General features: G+C 39.7%; 1 long non-coding RNA gene across 1 annotated transcript; it reads left to right on the top strand.

The window, feature by feature from the left end:
• The first annotated feature begins 9480 nt into the window (after positions 1–9480).
• LOC143122312 (uncharacterized) lies at positions 9481–11759 on the top strand. The gene is made up of 3 exons (XR_012986634.1): positions 9481–9567; positions 11476–11542; positions 11626–11759. It is a non-coding gene; the product is annotated as an uncharacterized LOC143122312 (long non-coding RNA).
• Positions 11760–21320: the final 9561 nt, after the last annotated feature.

Here is a 21320-nt window from a genome sequence, read left to right as displayed (position 1 = left end):
CCCGTTAAACGTTCTTTATAATGAGCGCATACGGGGAGTAAAACGACTTGTTGCCGTTTTGGGACATAAGCTACGTTAAGCTTTTTCACGTCAAGGTGGTAGCCTATGTGTTGTTAGGCCTACAGCTTCAGAAACACCGCTTTAGAAAGCTGCAGGGGAGCGCGGGGCACAAAGTAATGCGGGGTTAAATGTAACATGGACTTTTTTCCTAGTTGCAGATGGTTGATCGGGACATATTGGTCAGTTAATCACATTACTATGAGACGTGTTCCACAAATGTTTAGTCCGTATGGACGTGTTTTCACGTAGATCTACAGCAAAACGTCTTTTGAAGGCATCAAAGTAAATAGGTGGTAGGCAACTTGTCTTTCGATTACTGATTTGTGGGTGCAGCTCTCTGACTAATAATCGTCTTGTAGGCTAAAAATGAACACCGTTTTGAAACATGTAGTCAACACATAGGAGCTATCTTATCTTAAAAGAGACGTGACCCAGCGGGGTTAGTTGTAACGCGCTGTTACAACTGTAGGATGCAATGATTGCAAAACAAAAATATGCGCGTGTTAGTTTAGTTAGTTTTGTGATGTTTTGCACTTGTGCCTCATGTGTTTTCAGGTTTGAGGGCTTTTTTGGCAAGATTGACCTTGGTTAGACTCTGCATATGTTATTTCTCCGTATGGAAAATAAAATAAATTTTCGACACCCCAGATAGCAAGCACACGTTGTCACAACGTTGCCATTGGTTGGCAGTGTCGGAGGTGGAATTTCAACGTTGAAACAATGTCACAACAACCGCAGCGCCTCAAGCAATTGTATATAGAATGTTGGTTTATAGAATGTTGGATTGTTCTGCGACAAGCTGCGTCAAACAAAAATATTTAGAGGATCTACAACGTTGAAACACAGTCACGCCAACGGCAGTCCACCGACTGGCTGCAACTGCAGCGAATGTCAACAACGCAAGATTTCGGGTTTTATTATTTATTATTATTATTTATTGCATTTGTGAGATAATTTTAGAAGTTTGTAAGACCTCTTAAAACAAGAGGATTTACAACGTTGAAACACAGTCACGCCAACGGCAGTCCACCGACCGGCTGTTTGCAACTGCAGTGATTATCTTAAACGTGCTAATTACGTGATAAATTATAAAACAATCTTTTTTAATACTACAAAATAACATTTGCTAAATGAACCTTAACTTTTTCAGCCATAGGTGTGTAGATTATACATACCTGCTTCTGTTTGTAGGATATTTGTTTTCCCACATGCAATCAAGAAAAGCAGTAGCCAACTTATTCCTATGACCAATAAGTAACTAAGTATACCCACAGAAGTCACTGAAAAAGAGTGCATTTCCCAAATAGGTCAAGCTATCGCAACTCCAACAAAAAGTATACTATAGCTCACCCATTAGAAGTTCCACTCTAATGGGTATAACTGTTAAGCAGTTAGGCTATTCATGGTGGAACTGATGTCCAACTTTCTGGTTATAGGCTAGATGAGATCCAAGCACTAATCATGTAACATCAGATATTTCAGTTGGAGTTGCCCGTGACCTCACCATAAAATATGACTGCCATGGTCCAATAAAGTTTTTCTGATAGAAAATTCCTTATGTCTGACTGGGCATTATTTAAATGTGTATCATAATGTGCCACTGCAATTACACCTAATACAAACAAGTAAATCTTTGTATTAGACAAAGTTAATTTGTCAAATGATTTCAGCCTTCCCCCTAATAACTCACAATTTAAGTGAATGTCATCTTACAGTTTCATGTAAAGTATGTTTGTTGCTGAAAACCATGACACAAACCCAATGTTTACAAGCCCATCATTTATTTAATACTGGCATTTCACAGTATACGAGATCACTATTTCACTCATGAGTGAGTAATCACTTTCCCAGTAGCGTGCCATTAAGTCCCAGCCAATCTCATTCTGAGCTGCAGAGAGCACCTGAATGGACCAGATAGAAACAAAAAAATATACATTAGACAGAGAAATAGATAGCATGGATTTTAAAAACAAACAAAAAAGTTGCATTACATGTTTGTCACACTCATTTTACAATGTACAGTGGTGCTATTTAGTCAATCACCCTCTAACACACACACACAGCAACACAGCTGAAGGTGTGTGTATTTGCAAGCATGGATCAAATAGGCCAAAGGCACATTTACAGTGGTTTCTGTACTTACTTGGTGTACTTAAATAAAAATATTCAATGGAAATAACAATTGACCAATTTCAATATATGAATTTATCTTGTCTAGGTTCTTATTGAATTGAATTTCCCCTTGGGGATCGATCAATAAAGTATCTATCTGTCGATCTATATTGAAAACTATATTTTGAACTTTTTTCACTGTTGTGTAATGATTGATTGGAAGCATACTCTGACTTCACCACAAGTTGTGTTGTTTGAAAGAAATATTCATGCTTTTCATGTTTTTAATGTTTATCACTGTTATAAAAAATGCCCAGCAAGAAACAAGTCAGTGATTGGTCAGTGTACATGTGGATAATGTAGAGCGACATACATGGCATGGTGCTGGTAACAACAGGAAATGGATGCTTCTGAAACAGAGAAATGATATTAGATTAGTAAACAGAGTGTGCTTTTAGAACATTGGATAAATGGTTGCTGATAATGGGCAATGTAGATATTGCATTAAAAATAAGCCATTTCTTTCTACAACAGTAGAGAACAGTTTTGCAATTATGTAAGTGCATACTGTGTGTGTAAGGCGGTCATACTGGTTTACTAGAATGACCAACATAACCTGGCATGGCCAGATAAATCAGCAATGTAGACCGGCAACACCAGCTAAAATGACTTGAGATGATACGACAAGCAAAACCAGCTGAATTACCATCGCAAGCTGGGTAAACCAGCCGAAGCTATGTTGTCGCATGAGTTTTGCTGGTCTAGCAGGTCAACCATCATAGGGTGGTCAAACAAGCTGGTCAACCAGCAAACCACCTTAAGCTGGTCAGGCTGTTTTTTTTCAGCAGGGTAGCCCTGACTGTAGCCTATAGCCCTGGTCCCTTGTCGGACCTCATAGTTCAGCAGTTAGCCTACACATCAGATGTATGGAATAATGAACACAGTATGCCAGGCTGTGACAAGTAAATACAAACGTTGTTGACATGTCACGCAGTTTCTAAGCTAAAACATCGCCTCACTATCCGCTAGCTGCCTGTGCCCTGAATACACGGCAGAAAAACAGTCTGTGTTGTGTTACGCTGGTAACAGGAAACAGATGCTACTGAAACAGAGAAATTATATATTAGTAAACAGAATGTGCCTTTGGAACATTGGATGAATGGTTGCTGATAATGGGCAATGTAAATATTGCATTAGAGATAAGACATTTCTTTCTACAATAGTAGAGAACACTTTTGCAATTATGTAAGCGCATACTGTGTAACCTGAAAACTGTTGCACTGATTAAAAAAACAAAAAAACAATGTAATTGATCTCAGCTGGTATTTTGTCTATAATGGAGTGGAATGGAAATTTCTAAGTGATCCCAAACTTTGGTAGCCTAGAAATCTAGACGCACCCTAGCGGCCAAGGTGATGTAATTTGCTGCCAGGGTAGTCTAGCAACTCTCCGTTGGCTTGCGAGTTGGAAAAATTCAACTTCAGTCAGGCCAATCACATCGTGTATAGAATCAGTAAGCGGACTTAACATAATGATGGCATAGTTGCGACTGTTCTGCGTGAATTCCCTGCTACTTGAAAACAAAGAAGATGGATGCTGCTGCTGGCGAACAGCGTGACACGAGTTAAGCTTTGTTTAAATTGGCAAAAGTTTGAACAACTAGCTCCGCTGGTGGGAAAATGCATGGTTGTAGCACTATCCTATTGCGTGCAGAGGGAATTTGAAAGACAACCGTTTATCCCGCCCCTTGGACTGAGCACTGCGAATGGTCCTACATCAAGATGTGAGGTCTGGCTCATCAGGCTAAAACTTTGGTAGTGCATGTTTACAAGAATTCCCCTCACAACTCCAAGCATACAGACAGTGTCTTCATCATCCTCAGCCTCCATTGAAGAACATAAGACAGGTGAGTGTGCCTCCAGTGTCAACACACACAATCTGACATCTCATAGCTCATAGGACTACTGATGTGTGTGTGTCTGGGGGTGTAATATAGTTACCTTCAAGGAAATAAAGCCCTCATAAGTACATTTTTCCAGAGTCTGAAAGCACACACACACACACACACACACACACAGAGAGAGTAGGAGAAAAAAACTGTAGGCTACACTACACATTACAGGTTAAAAGGTCCACTGTGTTCATCAACAATATAGAACATATAGGTTGCTCTCGTGCTTATGATGTAACACACACACCTGCGCGCGTATGAATAAAAGTTAACTGAAATCAACTGATTTTCAATTCACCTGGGATCGCCAACGACAGACTTTGGTCTAACATTAGACACTGTGGTGTTTTGGTCAACATTCAGGTAAAGTAGTGGTTATAAGGTCACTTTCAAGACCGCAACACCATAAACCAAGAACGATAACTGTGTAAATTAGCGTTAGTCGGATTCGCTCGCTAAAGTTAGCTGAAAACGGTTACGTTAACGTTAGCTATATCGCTAGCTGCTATAGCTTGCTTGATGCTAACAGTTATCTAGTAAACTTTACGCTATTGTCTGTCACAATAATGGCAGAGAGCAACAAATTGCTATCAAAAAGGTCTTTAAGACGGCATACAAAAAAAAATACAGAGGCCATTGTCTCTATGCTACAATCACTTAATGTGGAAAAAGTTAGCGTTACTCACGACTCCGACTGCTCCGACCATGGCTCCGACTCCTACATGTCAGGGACGGAAACGTTAGACAGCTGTGATGGAGGAGACTGGTGTAACGTTAGTACTAGCTCTAGTTTAGAGGACATAAGCGCCACCTGTGGTCTGGAGGAAATCCAAAATATCGATTACTGTATGCAAGACGAGGACTTTGACATTGACATTGACAGTCCTGATGAGGAATATGACAACATTAAATTACGTGACGATTTAAAGGCGTGGGCAGTGGAAACAAACACACCAATCAGCCATCTTTCAAGTCTTCTTGCTGTCCTTAACAAACACCTGCCCGATGCAGATCTCCCAAAAGATGGTCGGACACTTTTGTCAACTCCTAAAAGCATAGAGGTGGAAGAAAAAGCAGGGGGCTCCATGCACTATTTTGGATTAGCTAAAGGTGTATTGGTGAGGATGCAGGACAGTCCCACCCTAACAATCGCTCAAACACTCCACCTGCAAATCAATATTGATGGCATGCCACTTTTTAAAAGTAGCAATAACCAATTCTGGCCAATATTGGCATTAATTGAAGAAGACCCAGACCAAATTCCCTTCGTTGTGGCATTATACTCTGGGTTTAAAAAACCATCAAATTTGGCAGAGTATCTCTCCGATTTTGTGGAGGAGATGTCAGTCATCTCCTCAAGTGGTGTTATGTACCAACAAAATCACAAAATAATCATTTCGGCCTTTGTATGCGATGCACCAGCAAGAGCATTCCTCAAAAACATAAAATATCATAATTCGTATTACGGCTGCGAGAGGTGTGTTCAGGAGGGTGTTTGGTGCAATAACAGATTAAACTTCCCTGAGACAATGGCGGCACCACGTACAGACGAGAGCTTTAAGGCCAAATTACAAAGTGATCACCACAAGGATGGTGAAAGTCCCCTCACTGACATCAACATTGGCATGGTCTCCCAATTTGTGCTCGATTACATGCACTTAGTGTGTTTGGGAGTAGTGAGAAAGCTCATTTGGTTGTGGATGCGAGGCCCACTACCCACAAGAATTGGCAACCGAACAATAACATCAATATCACAAAAAATAGTGGAACTTGGAAAAAGCTTGCCAAAAGAGTTCAATAGAAGAGGGAGATCCCTAACAGAGGTGGACCGTTGGAAAGCAACTGAATTTCGGACATTTCTTTTGTATACGGGTCCCATTGCTCTCAAAAACGAACTGCCTGATGTTATGTACGATCACTTCCTCCTTCTGCATGTGGGCATAACCATTCTATGCAGCCCACAGCTGTCAAAAACATACTGTGATTACGCCGAGAAGGTGATCAGAGTCTTTGTCCAAAACTTCTCTGTGATTTATGGCGATTTCATTGTGTACAATGTCCATAGCTTAATCCACCTGGCAGACGATGTCAGAAAATTTGGCCCCTTGCAGAGAATTTCTGCCTTTCCTTTCGAAAACTTTCTGCATCAACTGAAAAGAAAGATCAGAAAGCCAAACCAACCTTTGCAGCAAATTGTAAAACGCATCGCTGAACAAAAACTAAACAGCAGTGTCAGTCAGTCAGTCAATGTCAGTCCAGTGTTGCACAGTCTACTCTCTCACTACACCTGTCCCAAATTCTTTTTATCAGTCCATGCGCCTAACAACATAGTTTTGAGTGGGCACAGCATATTCAGAATTGAAAAAATGTTCAATGCTGATGGCTGCACACAGTTTTTGGGACGGAAATTTTTAAACAGACAGTCGTTTTTCACATCCCCAGTTGACTCCCTCAATTTGAATATTGCTTTTGTTCAAGGACTGTCTGTAGAGGTGGTGGCTTTGTCAGAGAAAACCATTGATGCCAAAATGGTTGCAATGCCTGTCAAACATGGCTTTGCAATATACCGACTGAACCATACATAATAAATAAATAAATAAATAAATAAATGAGTTAGTTAGTAATAAATAAATAAATAAATAAATAAATAAATAAATAATTTAGTTAGTAATAAATAAATAAATGAATAAATAAGTTAGTTAGTTAGTAATAAATAAATAAATAAATAAATAAATAAATAAGTTAGTTAGTTAAAGCTAAGTTCATCTGTTCATCATTTCAGTTTACAGATCATGTTCGCAATTGTACTATTTACGGAAAAGAATGAGGTTGAAGTGGTGCCCACAAGCTGGCTGAGTGTCGACCAAAAAGTGTCGTTCTGGCCACCATACAAAAGTATGCAACGGGGTAAGGTGGCTGTCCAGAATCAGGAGGATCCTGATGAGACATGGGGGGAGTTCTTTGTCAGGGTACTGAAGAAATATGGTGAGACCCTCCTGTAAACAAACACAGAGAGAAAGAAAGAGAGAGAGAGAGAGAGAGAGAGAGAGAGAGATAACATGATTCATCATAATGCAACTTCATTTCATTTCTATACATGCTGCAATATGGTTCCTTGTTTAACAAATGTTTCCCTCAAATACAGATTCTTATGAAGCGGCCAGGAAGAAACTGGTGAGGGCCACCAAGAAAGACTCCCTCACTTCTGAGGATGAAAGTTTCAGAAGGCCTAGAATGTAAGAACCGTACAGTACACAAATTAACAAAAGTCTAAGATTCACTGATGTTTTAATACCTGTGGTGTTGTCCTGTTGTCATACTGCAGGCCCTCTGCCAAAGTGGTGGAGCAGTTTGAAGCTCTACCTCAGCCACGCCATTCCATCGCCAACCAGCAACCAGCAAAACAACCAGCGAAACAACCAGTGAAACCACCTGCGAAACCAGGCTCCTCCAAACAGCTACCTGTACTCCAGCCTGTACTCCAGCCACCACCGGTGTTTTCATCGGTCTTGAGTGCTCCCACTACCTCCTACTCACAGCCTGTGACAAACACATTCGGTACAAAACATTTTGCTGGTCTGCAACATGACTGATGATATCATTTGTGTAACATAATCATTTAAGTCACAACACTTTCTAAAGCAATGTGAAATGTTTCTGTTTTTCTATTAAACCTTTCTTACCTATAGAGCGTGACCAGCTAATTTTCAGGGCCTTGGAGGAGATAAAGGCGCAAGTGCGCCAGAACACCCTCCTTCTCCAGGCCCTGGCTAAGAAGCAGCCAGCACAAGCAGCGCCCTCTCTACCAGAGGAATTCACATTCCCAATTCAGACACAAGAACATCTGAGGAGAGTGGAGAATGTGTTATTAGAGAAAGCACAGGAGAAAGCTATGGTATGTATTTGACTACATTGATGACCACAACATGGTGAAAAATTTCACGTTGGTTGAATACTTTGGAACCAACTGCATTATGTTTTGTCAACAGTACACATTCTATACAGTTAAGAACAAAAGTATTCATACCCCTGGCAAATATTGATTTAATGTTAATTTTCTCTTGACCAATATGTTTGAAAATGACACTTCTACATGGCTAAATGTTGTAAGATAATGTGGTAGAATCAGTTTTCATATTTTTTGAACATTTTTATGAAAAATGGCATGTCCAAAATTATTCATACCCTTTTTAAATAATCACTGGAAGCATGTTTATTTGTCATCACAGCTCTCAAAATGGTTCTCATAATACATACCAAGCCTCTCAATGTCTTCACAATGATTCTAGACAGCTAGCCTAGCCCCGCCCACCTAGATCTTATTTCAGGGAGATCTAGTCTGGAAACCTAGTTCATAACCATTTAAAAATCAAGCAAAAGCTATATTCTTTGTTCAGGTGTGTCCTTATAAAAGGTTAAGCAGAGTTGTGCATTTTAAGAAGAGTGATCCATGATCAGCATCCATGATGACCAAGTGGTCCATTTTGGGATGTGCTGCAAATGTCAACCATCAAAACACCATATCCACAGTGCAGAATAGCTATTATAGAAATGTATTAGCTTGGGGTGTTTTTTTCCAGACAATGGGACCTGGTGACCTTCTCAAAGTAAATGGTAACACTAAAACAAGGGGCTACAGTAAGATTTTTGGAGGAAAAAAAATCAGGCAGTCTGCCGAGAAACCCGTCCCAATAGGCGGCATCGGGCCATTAAACCACACAATGATCCAAAACATACAGCCAAACAAGGCTTTCCAGTCATTATCTAAAAAAAGGTATGAATAATTTTGGACACAAAATTCATACATATGTAAAAAAAAAGATGAAAATGCTTCTATTTCCATGTTTCTACCACATTGTCAAGCAACCTTTTGACATGTGGCAGTTTCATTTTCAGTCAGAACAAACATATTGGTCGAGAGAAAATCAACATTAAATTAATATTTGCCAGGGGTATGAATAATTTTGTTCTTAACTGTATAAAATCTATATACATCTGTACATTTCTGTTCTTATCTGTAGACAACACACCTTACAGCACTTGGTGGGATGAATGCTGGGGACGCGGTCAGGAGAATAATGCGTCACCTCATCACAGACACACTGGCAACCCAATACAATTGGCTTGGCCGAGGAGGCCAAAAGAAGGCTTTTGCAGCTTTAAAAATCACTGCAGCTATAAGAGGTGTCTGAATGCCACTGCATTGCTGTCATTGTAAAAGAAAAATTAAATACAGTGTGCTTAATAGACACTTTTTGATTCTCCTGGAAATAGTGCATTGTATTTTCAATGATCAAGAACTGTTACCTGTTCAGGTGCTGCGGCAGCGCAAAATATCACTGCCAGCGAGTGCGACAGCCACATTAAGAACTGGCTTAAGTATAGCAGTGACCGCAGTGGAGGAAGGAAGAGGAGAGCTGAAGAACCGCAGAGCCCTGTAATCGGTATGTTACAGACCTGAATAAGAAGAGGGAAATCCAAAGACATAGTGGCAGACATTTAAGTATATGCAATGGGTCATTCCAGGTTAAATCATCTAAGGTTCTTGCTGCACCATCTCATATTTTGTTAAAACATTGTCTTAATCAAGAATGGGTCCCAAAACCAAAAGCCTGTAAAATATTTCTGTTCAAATCCTGTCTTTATCACATTCATATAATTGTCAGTCCTTAGAATTACTTCAGTTTTGTAGCTTGGAATTCACATTATCTAGGAAGCAATGTTTGAGCATTTATGATAAGTATTATTCATGGGCACTACTATTTCGATATATGATGGCGTCAAAATAGCTATTTAGAATCATCAGTGTCTCTACACATGAACTCGAGCATTGAGAACATTGTTCGTGTACAGTTTACTAAAAAGAAAGGTTTTGGACAACTCACTCCTTGGCTGGCATGATGGCGGCGAGCAGAAAAACTAAGTTTTTAAAAACCTTTCTTTTAGTAAACTCTGTGTACACAAACAATGCTCAAGTTCATGTGTAGAGACACAGATGACTTCGATCAAAGTTTCATGTTGTGTCGAGCCTTCTTGGTGTTTTAAAAATAGCTATTTTGATGCAATCATGTATCAAAATAGTAGTGCCCCTACGATTTCCATTAAAAAAGCCATTTGACCCGAAAACGACGACAAGCTAAAAGTGGCGCTTCGGACGTAGGCTATAATTATGCTTTTAAACTAAAGTTTGACTAGGGTACATTCACAAAAACACCCTAGGATGCATTCTGGCCAGTTACGCTTTAACAGCCCCACTGATTTTCGTGTTCCTAGCCTAGGCTACTCCACCAATTACCAAAAAATGCAACCTCGTTTAATCTTAATGCGCATTTGTTGCAGAGACACCGTGATTTTATATCATCCAAAGCCCAGCTACATTTCTTTGAAAGACAACGATCTTTAAACAAAGCAGGCTACCTACAGTACATAGATGGCAATATCAGTTGTGCTTTAGACTGACAGAAAATACTGAGGCAAAAAGTCCTACCCAAAATAGAAATCTCTCCGATTTTCTATTAGCCTATACATGGCGGTACTCGGGACTTTCAACAACAGTTGCTTATATTTCTGTATTATACCAAAAACATAAATATCTATGTATTTTAATTATTCCAAAGTAGCATAGGCTACAAAATATGTCGAGCTATGTGCTACATTTGAAGAGTTTCAAAACGCCACCATTTTAATGAATTTTCATAAATATTTTTTTTTACATTTTGTTTTCCAAATAATTTCAGTTGAACTGTAACTGGGTGTTGTTATTTTATATATCTTTACTCAATCAAAACAACACAATACACATTAAATAACCTGAATGTTTTAAAAAAAGGAGATAGCGTTTTGGAACCAAACTCTTCATTTCTTCACACAAAAGTAACCAAGTTTAGCTTAGTCTTCTAACCTTATTTTAAGACAATAATTAAAAATCTTACCTTATCACATGTCAAACAGTCACCAAGTGTCCAGTGCCCTAGCTATGGCTAATCCTAGGCCAAACTGACCTAATGTCGCGTGGTTCATGCAAACATCACGTGCATTCATTCTCAGGTAACATTTTGTCGCGTGGCTTTAGTAGGCCTGTGCATGCTGTGCATTTCACGATTGATTGCAATATGAAAATGCTATTTGCAAATGGAGATGCATTTTCAACTAAAAATATAGCCTAGCATGCCTCAATACAACGCAATTCAGATCGTTACAACGTTAAGCGCATTTTCATATAATAGATGGGGACAGTAAACATTTTTTAAAAAATAATTTAAAAAAAACATTCTTACCTCCTAGGCCTAGTTTCAGTGATAACCTCCTAAATGGGCAATCTGTCACTGATGGTTGTCTCCTTTTCTCCACAGCTACTCAGCGCCAGCGTCTGCGTCAATTGGAATTCAGTGATTCGGATTCCAGCGATTCTGACTCCGAGTAAGTAGCACATATGGCAAACCCCACATACTTTGCATTGTTTTGATAAATGGATCGATGAGCAAACTCTTTTGTTTTTCCAGAATAGTTCCATGATCTGGAGGAACCGGAGCAGCCCACCCCCCAATTCCTTGTTGGTGTTTTTTTTAAACATTTTTTATTAATTTATTTCTTTGTTATTTTTGTTATTGTCAATAAATATTATAAATAATATTAACATTTATAACATATTGCCTGCCTGTCTTGAATTAAGCAACAAGCCCCGAGAGGCCACTGGTTTTAGAACAGCTGTTAGGCATGATGCGCAATTGCGGAAGCAATCATTTCCATATAGGCTTGTAGGCTACTGGAGAACAAGTCATTGCTCATGATAATAAAAGTATAATGTTCATTCATTTTCACGGTATGGACTAGCAATGGAAAATAAAAACAAAATGTTGGCAATTGGTTATAAGCCAACGTTTTGCAATAAACGGATTTTTGTAGGCCTATTGTGACGCACGACGATTTTCTCCGTGCCAACGTCAAAACAACGTTACCCCACCGGACAAAATGAAGTTGGCACAACGTCAGTAAACAACGTCATGCCAACGGATGATATGCCGTTGTGCCAACGTTGTGCCAACGTATGCTTGCTATCTGGGACGTCTGTTATCTAGTTCAATAACAATTGTTGCTTGTTAAAACATGTGACTAGTGAAACTTAAATGATTTTAGAAATATTTAGCCAAAGCCAAAAAGTGTTACTTTGTGCCCCGCGCTCCCCCACTGCTTGTGAAAGAAGGGGAGGGGGGCTTAACGTGAAAAAGCTTAATGTCCCAAAACGGCAACGAGGCTACTCCCCGCAGGCCTTCATAATGGTAGGCTACAGGAAGTGGGGGTGGGTATGGGATGACCAGAGCCGTCTTCGCTATGCTATTCAGAAAGCATCTTCTATCGTCTTTCCAGGCGCACACAGCTCGTTACCATATCCTACCCAGATAGCAAGCACACGTTGTCACAACGTTGCCATTGGTTGGCAGTGTCGGAGGTGGAATTTCAACGTTGAAACAATGTCACAACAACCGCAGCGCCTCAAGCAATTGTATATAGAATGGTTTATAGAATGTTGGATTGTTCTGCGACAAGCTGCGTCAAACAAAAATATTTAGAGGATCTACAACGTTGAAACACAGTCACGCCAACGGCAGTCCACCGACTGGCTGCAACTGCAGCGAATGTCAACAACGCAAGATTTCGGGTTTTATTATTTATTATTATTATTTATTGCATTTGTGAGATAATTTTAGAAGTTTGTAAGACCTCTTAAAGGCCTCTTAAAACAAGAGGATTTACAACGTTGAAACACAGTCACGCCAACGGCAGTCCACCGACCGGCTGCAACTGCAGTGATTATCTTAAACGTGCTAATTACGTGATAAATTATAAAACAATCTTTTTTAATACTACAAAATAACATTTGCTAAATGAACCTTAACTTTTTCAGCCATAGGTGTGTAGATTATACATACCTGCTTCTGTTTGTAAGACTAGGATATTTGTTTTCCCACATGCAATCAAGAAAAGCAGTAGCCAACTTATTCCTATGACCAATAAGTAACTAAGTATACCCACAGAAGTCACTGAAAAAGAGTGCATTTCCCAAATAGGTCAAGCTATCGCAACTCCAACAAAAAGTATACTATAGCTCACCCATTAGAAGTTCCACTCTAATGGGTATAACTGTTAAGCAGTTAGGCTATTCATGGTGGAACTGATGTCCAACTTTCTGGTTATAGGCTAGATGAGATCCAAGCACTAATCATGTAACATCAGATATTTCAGTTGGAGTTGCCCGTGACCTCACCATAAAATATGACTGCCATGGTCCAATAAAGTTTTTCTGATAGAAAATTCCTTATGTCTGACTGGGCATTATTTAAATGTGTATCATAATGTGCCACTGCAATTACACCTAATACAAACAAGTAAATCTTTGTATTAGACAAAGTTAATTTGTCAAATGATTTCAGCCTTCCCCCTAATAACTCACAATTTAAGTGAATGTCATCTTACAGTTTCATGTAAAGTATGTTTGTTGCTGAAAACCATGACACAAACCCAATGTTTACAAGCCCATCATTTATTTAATACTGGCATTTCACAGTATACGAGATCACTATTTCACTCATGAGTGAGTAATCACTTTCCCAGTAGCGTGCCATTAAGTCCCAGCCAATCTCATTCTGAGCTGCAGAGAGCACCTGAATGGACCAGATAGAAACAAAAAAATATACATTAGACAGAGAAATAGATAGCATGGATTTTAAAAACAAACAAAAAAGTTGCATTACATGTTTGTCACACTCATTTTACAATGTACAGTGGTGCTATTTAGTCAATCACCCTCTAACACACACACACAGCAACACAGCTGAAGGTGTGTGTATTTGCAAGCATGGATCAAATAGGCCAAAGGCACATTTACAGTGGTTTCTGTACTTACTTGGTGTACTTAAATAAAAATATTCAATGGAAATAACAATTGACCAATTTCAATATATGAATTTATCTTGTCTAGGTTCTTATTGAATTGAATTTCCCCTTGGGGATCAATAAAGTATCTATCTGTCGATCTATATTGAAAACTATATTTTGAACTTTTTTCACTGTTGTGTAATGATTGATTGGAAGCATACTCTGACTTCACCACAAGTTGTGTTGTTTGAAAGAAATATTCATGCTTTTCATGTTTTTAATGTTTATCACTGTTATAAAAAATGCCCAGCAAGAAACAAGTCAGTGATTGGTCAGTGTACATGTGGATAATGCAGAGCGACATACATGGCATGGTGCTGGTAACAACAGGAAATGGATGCTTCTGAAACAGAGAAATGATATTAGATTAGTAAACAGAGTGTGCTTTTAGAACATTGGATAAATGGTTGCTGATAATGGGCAATGTAGATATTGCATTAAAAATAAGCCATTTCTTTCTACAACAGTAGAGAACAGTTTTGCAATTATGTAAGTGCATACTGTGTGTGTAAGGCGGTCATACTGGTTTACTAGAATGACCAACATAACCTGGCATGGCCAGATAAATCAGCAATGTAGACCGGCAACACCAGCTAAAATGACTTGAGATGATACGACAAGCAAAACCAGCTGAATTACCATCGCAAGCTGGGTAAACCAGCCGAAGCTATGTTGTCGCATGAGTTTTGCTGGTCTAGCAGGTCAACCATCATAGGGTGGTCAAACAAGCTGGTCAACCAGCAAACCACCTTAAGCTGGTCAGGCTGTTTTTTTTCAGCAGGGTAGCCCTGACTGTAGCCTATAGCCCTGGTCCCTTGTCGGACCTCATAGTTCAGCAGTTAGCCTACACATCAGATGTATGGAATAATGAACACAGTATGCCAGGCTGTGACAAGTAAATACAAACGTTGTTGACATGTCACGCAGTTTCTAAGCTAAAACATCGCCTCACTATCCGCTAGCTGCCTGTGCCCTGAATACACGGCAGAAAAACAGTCTGTGTTGTGTTACGCTGGTAACAGGAAACAGATGCTACTGAAACAGAGAAATTATATATTAGTAAACAGAATGTGCCTTTGGAACATTGGATGAATGGTTGCTGATAATGGGCAATGTAAATATTGCATTAGAGATAAGACATTTCTTTCTACAATAGTAGAGAACACTTTTGCAATTATGTAAGCGCATACTGTGTAACCTGAAAACTGTTGCACTGATTAAAAAAACAAAAAAACAATGTAATTGATCTCAGCTGGTATTTTGTCTATAATGGAGTGGAATGGAAATTTCTAAGTGATCCCAAACTTTGGTAGCCTAGAAATCTAGACGCACCCTAGCGGCCAAGGTGATGTAATTTGCTGCCAGGGTAGTCTAGCAACTCTCCGTTGGCTTGCGAGTTGGAAAAATTCAACTTCAGTCAGGCCAATCACATCGTGTATAGAATCAGTAAGCGGACTTAACATAATGATGGCATAGTTGCGACTGTTCTGCGTGAATTCCCTGCTACTTGAAAACAAAGAAGATGGATGCTGCTGCTGGCGAACAGCGTGACACGAGTTAAGCTTTGTTTAAATTGGCAAAAGTTTGAACAACTAGCTCCGCTGGTGGGAAAATGCATGGTTGTAGCACTATCCTATTGCGTGCAGAGGGAATTTGAAAGACAACCGTTTATCCCGCCCCTTGGACTGAGCACTGCGAATGGTCCTACATCAAGATGTGAGGTCTGGCTCATCAGGCTAAAACTTTGGTAGTGCATGTTTACAAGAATTCCCCTCACAACTCCAAGCATACAGACAGTGTCTTCATCATCCTCAGCCTCCATTGAAGAACATAAGACAGGTGAGTGTGCCTCCAGTGTCAACACACACAATCTGACATCTCATAGCTCATAGGACTACTGATGTGTGTGTGTCTGGGGGTGTAATATAGTTACCTTCAAGGAAATAAAGCCCTCATAAGTACATTTTTCCAGAGTCTGAAAGCACACACACACACACACACACACACACAGAGAGAGTAGGAGAAAAAAACTGTAGGCTACACTACACATTACAGGTTAAAAGGTCCACTGTGTTCATCAACAATATAGAACATATAGGTTGCTCTCGTGCTTATGATGTAACACACACACCTGCGCGCGTATGAATAAAAGTTAACTGAAATCAACTGATTTTCAATTCACCTGGGATCGCCAACGACAGACTTTGGTCTAACATTAGACACTGTGGTGTTTTGGTCAACATTCAGGTAAAGTAGTGGTTATAAGGTCACTTTCAAGACCGCAACACCATAAACCAAGAACGATAACTGTGTAAATTAGCGTTAGTCGGATTCGCTCGCTAAAGTTAGCTGAAAACGGTTACGTTAACGTTAGCTATATCGCTAGCTGCTATAGCTTGCTTGATGCTAACAGTTATCTAGTAAACTTTACGCTATTGTCTGTCACAATAATGGCAGAGAGCAACAAATTGCTATCAAAAAGGTCTTTAAGACGGCATACAAAAAAAAATACAGAGGCCATTGTCTCTATGCTACAATCACTTAATGTGGAAAAAGTTAGCGTTACTCACGACTCCGACTGCTCCGACCATGGCTCCGACTCCTACATGTCAGGGACGGAAACGTTAGACAGCTGTGATGGAGGAGACTGGTGTAACGTTAGTACTAGCTCTAGTTTAGAGGACATAAGCGCCACCTGTGGTCTGGAGGAAATCCAAAATATCGATTACTGTATGCAAGACGAGGACTTTGACATTGACATTGACAGTCCTGATGAGGAATATGACAACATTAAATTACGTGACGATTTAAAGGCGTGGGCAGTGGAAACAAACACACCAATCAGCCATCTTTCAAGTCTTCTTGCTGTCCTTAACAAACACCTGCCCGATGCAGATCTCCCAAAAGATGGTCGGACACTTTTGTCAACTCCTAAAAGCATAGAGGTGGAAGAAAAAGCAGGGGGCTCCATGCACTATTTTGGATTAGCTAAAGGTGTATTGGTGAGGATGCAGGACAGTCCCACCCTAACAATCGCTCAAACACTCCACCTGCAAATCAATATTGATGGCATGCCACTTTTTAAAAGTAGCAATAACCAATTCTGGCCAATATTGGCATTAATTGAAGAAGACCCAGACCAAATTCCCTTCGTTGTGGCATTATACTCTGGGTTTAAAAAACCATCAAATTTGGCAGAGTATCTCTCCGATTTTGTGGAGGAGATGTCAGTCATCTCCTCAAGTGGTGTTATGTACCAACAAAATCACAAAATAATCATTTCGGCCTTTGTATGCGATGCACCAGCAAGAGCATTCCTCAAAAACATAAAATATCATAATTCGTATTACGGCTGCGAGAGGTGTGTTCAGGAGGGTGTTTGGTGCAATAACAGATTAAACTTCCCTGAGACAATGGCGGCACCACGTACAGACGAGAGCTTTAAGGCCAAATTACAAAGTGATCACCACAAGGATGGTGAAAGTCCCCTCACTGACATCAACATTGGCATGGTCTCCCAATTTGTGCTCGATTACATGCACTTAGTGTGTTTGGGAGTAGTGAGAAAGCTCATTTGGTTGTGGATGCGAGGCCCACTACCCACAAGAATTGGCAACCGAACAATAACATCAATATCACAAAAAATAGTGGAACTTGGAAAAAGCTTGCCAAAAGAGTTCAATAGAAGAGGGAGATCCCTAACAGAGGTGGACCGTTGGAAAGCAACTGAATTTCGGACATTTCTTTTGTATACGGGTCCCATTGCTCTCAAAAACGAACTGCCTGATGTTATGTACGATCACTTCCTCCTTCTGCATGTGGGCATAACCATTCTATGCAGCCCACAGCTGTCAAAAACATACTGTGATTACGCCGAGAAGGTGATCAGAGTCTTTGTCCAAAACTTCTCTGTGATTTATGGCGATTTCATTGTGTACAATGTCCATAGCTTAATCCACCTGGCAGACGATGTCAGAAAATTTGGCCCCTTGCAGAGAATTTCTGCCTTTCCTTTCGAAAACTTTCTGCATCAACTGAAAAGAAAGATCAGAAAGCCAAACCAACCTTTGCAGCAAATTGTAAAACGCATCGCTGAACAAAAACTAAACAGCAGTGTCAGTCAGTCAGTCAATGTCAGTCCAGTGTTGCACAGTCTACTCTCTCACTACACCTGTCCCAAATTCTTTTTATCAGTCCATGCGCCTAACAACATAGTTTTGAGTGGGCACAGCATATTCAGAATTGAAAAAATGTTCAATGCTGATGGCTGCACACAGTTTTTGGGACGGAAATTTTTAAACAGACAGTCGTTTTTCACATCCCCAGTTGACTCCCTCAATTTGAATATTGCTTTTGTTCAAGGACTGTCTGTAGAGGTGGTGGCTTTGTCAGAGAAAACCATTGATGCCAAAATGGTTGCAATGCCTGTCAAACATGGCTTTGCAATATACCGACTGAACCATACATAATAAATAAATAAATAAATAAATAAATAAATGAGTTAGTTAGTAATAAATAAATAAATAAATAAATAAATAAATAAATAATTTAGTTAGTAATAAATAAATAAATGAATAAATAAGTTAGTTAGTTAGTAATAAATAAATAAATAAATAAATAAATAAATAAGTTAGTTAGTTAAAGCTAAGTTCATCTGTTCATCATTTCAGTTTACAGATCATGTTCGCAATTGTACTATTTACGGAAAAGAATGAGGTTGAAGTGGTGCCCACAAGCTGGCTGAGTGTCGACAAAAAAGTGTCGTTCTGGCCACCATACAAAAGTATGCAACGGGGTAAGGTGGCTGTCCAGAATCAGGAGGATCCTGATGAGACATGGGGGGAGTTCTTTGTCAGGGTACTGAAGAAATATGGTGAGACCCTCCTGTAAACAAACACAGAGAGAAAGAAAGAGAGAGAGAGAGAGAGAGAGAGAGAGAGAGAGAGAGAGAGAGAGAGATAACATGATTCATCATAATGCAACTTCATTTCATTTCTATACATGCTGCAATATGGTTCCTTGTTTAACAAATGTTTCCCTCAAATACAGATTCTTATGAAGCGGCCAGGAAGAAACTGGTGAGGGCCACCAAGAAAGACTCCCTCACTTCTGAGGATGAAAGTTTCAGAAGGCCTAGAATGTAAGAACCGTACAGTACACAAATTAACAAAAGTCTAAGATTCACTGATGTTTTAATACCTGTGGTGTTGTCCTGTTGTCATACTGCAGGCCCTCTGCCAAAGTGGTGGAGCAGTTTGAAGCTCTACCTCAGCCACGCCATTCCATCGCCAACCAGCAACCAGCAAAACAACCAGCGAAACAACCAGTGAAACCACCTGCGAAACCAGGCTCCTCCAAACAGCTACCTGTACTCCAGCCTGTACTCCAGCCACCACCGGTGTTTTCATCGGTCTTGAGTGCTCCCACTACCTCCTACTCACAGCCTGTGACAAACACATTCGGTACAAAACATTTTGCTGGTCTGCAACATGACTGATGATATCATTTGTGTAACATAATCATTTAAGTCACAACACTTTCTAAAGCAATGTGAAATGTTTCTGTTTTTCTATTAAACCTTTCTTACCTATAGAGCGTGACCAGCTAATTTTCAGGGCCTTGGAGGAGATAAAGGCGCAAGTGCGCCAGAACACCCTCCTTCTCCAGGCCCTGGCTAAGAAGCAGCCAGCACAAGCAGCGCCCTCTCTACCAGAGGAATTCACATTCCCAATTCAGACACAAGAACATCTGAGGAGAGTGGAGAATGTGTTATTAGAGAAAGCACAGGAGAAAGCTATGGTATGTATTTGACTACATTGATGACCACAACATGGTGAAAAATTTCACGTTGGTTGAATACTTTGGAACCAACTGCATTATGTTTTGTCAACAGTACACATTCTATACAGTTAAGAACAAAAGTATTCATACCCCTGGCAAATATTGATTTAATGTTAATTTTCTCTTGACCAATATGTTTGAAAATGACACTTCTACATGGCTAAATGTTGTAAGATAATGTGGTAGAATCAGTTTTCATATTTTTTGAACATTTTTATGAAAAATGGCATGTCCAAAATTATTCATACCCTTTTTAAATAATCACTGGAAGCATGTTTATTTGTCATCACAGCTCTCAAAATGGTTCTCATAATACATACCAAGCCTCTCAATGTCTTCACAATGATTCTAGACAGCTAGCCTAGCCCCGCCCACCTAGATCTTATTTCAGGGAGATCTAGTCTGGAAACCTAGTTCATAACCATTTAAAAATCAAGCAAAAGCTATATTCTTTGTTCAGGTGTGTCCTTATAAAAGGTTAAGCAGAGTTGTGCATTTTAAGAAGAGTGATCCATGATCAGCATCCATGATGACCAAGTGGTCCATTTTGGGATGTGCTGCAAATGTCAACCATCAAAACACCATATCCACAGTGCAGAATAGCTATTATAGAAATGTATTAGCTTGGGGTGTTTTTTTCCAGACAATGGGACCTGGTGACCTTCTCAAAGTAAATGGTAACACTAAAACAAGGGGCTACAGTAAGATTTTTGGAGGAAAAAAAATCAGGCAGTCTGCCGAGAAACCCGTCCCAATAGGCGGCATCGGGCCATTAAACCACACAATGATCCAAAACATACAGCCAAACAAGGCTTTCCAGTCATTATCTAAAAAAAGGTATGAATAATTTTGGACACAAAATTCATACATATGTAAAAAAAAAGATGAAAATGCTTCTATTTCCATGTTTCTACCACATTGTCAAGCAACCTTTTGACATGTGGCAGTTTCATTTTCAGTCAGAACAAACATATTGGTCGAGAGAAAATCAACATTAAATTAATATTTGCCAGGGGTATGAATAATTTTGTTCTTAACTGTATAAAATCTATATACATCTGTACATTTCTGTTCTTATCTGTAGACAACACACCTTACAGCACTTGGTGGGATGAATGCTGGGGACGCGGTCAGGAGAATAATGCGTCACCTCATCACAGACACACTGGCAACCCAATACAATTGGCTTGGCCGAGGAGGCCAAAAGAAGGCTTTTGCAGCTTTAAAAATCACTGCAGCTATAAGAGGTGTCTGAATGCCACTGCATTGCTGTCATTGTAAAAGAAAAATTAAATACAGTGTGCTTAATAGACACTTTTTGATTCTCCTGGAAATAGTGCATTGTATTTTCAATGATCAAGAACTGTTACCTGTTCAGGTGCTGCGGCAGCGCAAAATATCACTGCCAGCGAGTGCGACA

This window comes from Alosa pseudoharengus, unplaced genomic scaffold (assembly GCF_046254945.1).
Source record: "Alosa pseudoharengus isolate Yale_2024_CS ecotype anadromous, Long Island Sound unplaced genomic scaffold, YU_APseudo_1.1 YU_APseudo_1.1_scf_14, whole genome shotgun sequence".
NCBI lineage: Eukaryota > Metazoa > Chordata > Actinopteri > Clupeiformes > Clupeidae > Alosa > Alosa pseudoharengus.
The sequence above is the reverse complement of the archived record's forward strand: the minus strand, read 5'-3'. Positions and strand labels throughout refer to the sequence as shown.